We start from the raw sequence: 4,893 nt of genomic DNA, 5'->3' as shown, positions 1-4,893 counted from the left end.
TAGAAAGAATCAAAATAGGGAATGAGGTAATAAAACTATCTCATCTTGCAGATGATATGATATTTCTTGAAAATCCCAAAGATTCAACAAAAAAATTAGTTTAAACAATAATTTTACTAAAGTAACAGGATATGAAGTAAATCCACATAAATCATCAGCATTCTTATATATCACAAACAAAACTCTGCAAGAATAGATGGTAAAAGATATTCAACTTAAAATAACTGTTGATAGTTCTGCCAAAACAAACCCAGGAACTATATAAACAAAATTATTTTAAAAAACTATTTTTTAACAAATTAAATGAGATTTAAATAATTGGAGAAATATTTATTGTTCATGAGTAGGCAGAATGAATGTTAAAAAATGGCAATTTTGCTAAAACTAATTTATATATTCAAATACCATGCCAATTAAATTACAAAAAAAAAATCATTTTCTGCATTAGAAAAAATAATAACAAAATTCATTTGGAAGAACAAAAAATAAGAATATTAAAGGAACTAATGAAAAAAAATGTAAAGGAAGAAGGTTAAGTAGTACCAGACTTTAACCTATAAGGCAGTAATTATCCAAACTATCTGTTACTGAGAAAGAAATAGAAAGACAGATCAATGGAACAGAGTAGACATTCAATTTGCAGCAGCAAATAAATATAACAAACTTGTATTTGACAAGTATAAAGACTTAAAATTTTGAGATAAGAATTCATTATTTGGTAAAAAATTGTTGGGAAAACTGTATAGTAGTATGGCAGAATACCAAGATAATGTCAAAATGGACACATGACCTAGCTATAAAAGAGATATTACAAGAAAATTAGAACATAGAATATTACCTATCACACCTATGGATAGGTGGGCAATTTGTGAATAAACAAGAGATAGAGAACAAATCTGAGTGTAAAATGGGTAATTTGAAATACATTAAATTAAAATGTTTTGTACAAATAAGATAAATAGCCAAGATCAGAAGGAAAGCAGAAAATTTGAGGAAAAAAAATTTATTGATAGTTTCTCAGATAAAGATCTCATTGAGAGGTTAGGTGACATTACCAGTATGTGCCCAGTGGGGTCACATGTCCCACTGCAGTATAGAATAGGGATAACAACTCTTCCAGTGTGGTTTTGAGAAAAGTGGTACATCTTTAAGCTCTATATGAATGTGAGCTCCATAATTCCTACACATTGACTTTCCTTACTAGAGTAAAACCAACATATTTAAAGAGATGTGTTTCTGCTTTCATTTATTTCTCTGTGTATACTTAATACTTCTAATAACCTTAAAAATTGTACTATTTTTATCTACCTATTAATTCAATGACATTTTTATAATCATATAATAAATTCAACAATCATCACCAGAAAGAGAAAAACAACAATTTAGCAAATACAAAAATAGATGTAGCACCTGGAGGGACTCGCCCTCCCTCAAGCTTGCTGCCAAGGGTTGATTCAGACAAGCTACCCTATGTTCAATATACTTTGCAGGTTCACAATTTCATCAAACCATCATTAATTATCCCTTCCTCCTATATGCGTTTACTTTTAATAGTAATCCACAAGATAAGATTAACCCAAAACAAATCAATCAATAAACCTTTATAAAGCACCTGCTAGTGCCATGTACTGTGCTAAGCAGTGAAAAATGAATTACCACAGTAAAAAATAGTTATGATAAACCATTTGCTCCATAGAATTGTTGCACACTATTCCACAAATAACACTATCAGTTGAAAGAGTAAACACACTTAAGGGACACATTGAGAGACATATATGTAACAAACATGTAAGGAATAAACACACGCACGCACACACACCTGAAGCCTACTTCTGATGATGTTGTTGAGCTGATCTCACTGGGTCTCCACCCTCCTCCTCTCCCAAAGCAGACACTGTGTTGGTAGTTTGCACATGAGATGTTGTCACTGCTGGGCATGGTACCAAGAATCAACTGCATCTCAGATCATGATTTACCTGTGCTCCACTGATCTCAAGCTCACTGTTGGTCATTCTCCCTTCTTCCAGAAGACAACTACAATGGAAATCCTTTGTTAGCTAAAGTACTCCCTTTTTGCCATTCGTATCTTATTTTATAAAGCAAAGGTTTAAGCTCCAGCTACCTACCAAACTTATTTATTGATTTAATGCAAATGAGTGGGAGAGGTAAAAGCAATTATTGAAGCTCCTTAGGTGAAATGATTTCAGATATCCACCTTCCAGGCTGTCTTGGGCTGGAGATTTGTTTCACTCATTCACTCTATGGGTTCTGCAGCTCTAGAATTTCTTTAGAGTCATTTTTACAGGTATTTGTAGGGGTTTGGAGGTAGAGCTCAAGCACGTCCTTGCTTTCACTCCGCCATCTTGGCTCCCTCCAACCCTCTCATTTTTCAAATGAAGAAACTGATTCATGAAGGTTAAGTGACTTGTCCAGAGTCCACAGATGAGCATCAGAAGCAGGATTTGAACCCAAGTCCTCTGATTCCAGAGTCATTGGGTTTTCATCAATGTCAAGCTTTTTCCATTAAACGTTTTCTGGAAATATACCTTGTCAAGGAGATTGGGTTGAGTGTTTGTTGAAAAGTATCTATTATGTCAAATGCAAAATCTCTCTCTCAAACATACATACGTACACACACACACACACACACACACACACACACACACACACATACGATGGTTCTATAAGTAGCTGCTAAGTCACGTAAGCTACAAAAAAACTATTTTTCTAGGAACACTCCAATCTGTTTTCAACATAAAATAATCCCATTCCCATAAAAGGTCCACAGCATACATTTGCTCCAGCCTCCTGTAGTTAATTTCATCACACACTTGGGATCAATGAACTGAATCAAATGCTGCCCAAAAAAATGTTTGGAAATATCAAAACATTGTTATGCAAGAAATTACAAATTATTCAATTAGTTTAGTATAGTATATATATACTATATTACAGCATATTAGTATAGGAAACTATACTACATATTTCTAGCATAGGAAACTTCTTGTGCTGAAACTCCCTTTACCCACACACATCTCTACCTACTCTGCATCTCAAAGTCTTAGAGATTTGTCTGAGTACTAAGAGATTAAATGATTGGCTCAGGTTCATACAGTCAATCTGTGTCACAGACAGGACTCAGTGTTCTTTACTTCAAGGAAGTTGTTTGCTCCCAATCCATTTCTTATATTACAGTAATATTTCATTATTTTAGTATTCCACAATATTTAACCACTCTCTAATGCGTGGGAAAATGTACAGTTTTACTTCTTTTTTTTTGCTATTATAAATCATGCTGCTGTGAATGTTTTATATAGGTCACCTTCTGTATAGTTATGGTGATATTTTTAGACTAAGTTTACAGTATAAACTAACTTTTCATTTAAAAAATTTGTTCTAAGCTTAATATCAAATAAAATGATTAGCATATAGTACAGAAAATGTATATAGAAGAGGAAAAGCAGTAAGCTACAAGTTGCTATTATTTACAGCTTGATTTTTAAAAAAAAATTATATAACAAATTCAACATGTTTGCAAAGTGATTCCTTCTGTTCTGTGATTCCTTCTGCCCTTTTCTAGGCATCATAATAAATGTCAATGACATTTTAAAAATTTTCCTTTTTTTGTCAATCCTATCCCAACCATCTTCCCCTTGAAAAAAAAAAGGAAAACTCTTGTAACAATATAAATAGTCAAGAAAAATAAATCTCATATTAGTTGTGTCCAAAAAAGTATGTTTTATTGTGCATATGTTGTATTGTCCATTACCTCTTTCTCAGGAGGTAGGCTGCATCTTTCATCATCAGTCCTTTGGAGTTGTGGCGGGTCATTGCATTGATTAGAGTTCTTATCTTTCCAAGTTGTCTGTTTTTATAATGTTTTTATCAAGTAAATTGTGCAGTCATTCAGTATCAGCTCATGAAATTTCTCTAGATACAAACTCATCTTTAACACATATATTAACCTTGTGGTACTATTTCATTTAACAGCTTCAAGCTGTTTCCCTACCTCATTTATCATTTGGACAATATGATGTAGCATGTGACTAAACCAGGGCCCATCTCTATAAGCTGGACGGCATCTGGTTCTTGTAGTAACGAGCAGCTGGACATTCTGAGTTTCGGATTCCAGTATGGGAAACCCTTTCTGGAACTTGAAGTTATCCTAGAAATAGTCATTCTTGAGTCTTTACTTAGTTATAAAAAAATTCCCAAAGGGACAAAATATTTCCTCAAAGTCAATAATTCCAGACCAGTAGTATAGACTTAGCATTGACTGACTCTCTAAACCACAAACAATTACTTGCCTCCAAGTTCTGCCTCCCCTTCTTTCCTCATAGTAGCCTGACTGTCTGCCCAAAGCAACCTGTTAGTTAGCCTTACATGACTTACAGTAACTAACTGCACTGGGTGTGCTGCAACTCTGGACTGGGCCAGAGTCCAAAGGAACAAAATATGATTGATATGGCAAAATATCTGTGTTCAAAAGGGCACAGAATGGATTCTGTTTGTTCCTAGAAGGGAAGCCAACACTTTCAAGAAGAGGAATCTGCCAAGGACAGGTTGTTCTTTTAGCCCTGGAAACCAGAGTCTGTGTTCCAAGGAGAAAGAACATAGGCTTATAAATGTACAGGGAAGATATTTAATATTTCATTAACCCTTCAGGCTCCCACACCAAATTTTGCAAAATATCACAGTAGCTTAAATCACATTTGCAACATTTCTCAAATATAAGGGGTTAAAACTTTCAGGTAGGTTAGAGTGGGTTCTGTGGAGGTATCAGAAACTAAGGCATTTAGTGATGATGATAGCAAACCATGAGATTTCAGAAAAAAGTAGAGAAAGAACATTATTTTCCTTTTCAAGAGGGTTGTGGGTAGCTACTGGGGCCCA

Source organism: Notamacropus eugenii, chromosome 6 (assembly GCF_028372415.1).
Source record: "Notamacropus eugenii isolate mMacEug1 chromosome 6, mMacEug1.pri_v2, whole genome shotgun sequence".
In the NCBI taxonomy this organism is placed as follows: Eukaryota; Metazoa; Chordata; class Mammalia; order Diprotodontia; family Macropodidae; genus Notamacropus; species Notamacropus eugenii.
Note: the sequence above shows the minus strand (reverse complement) of the source record.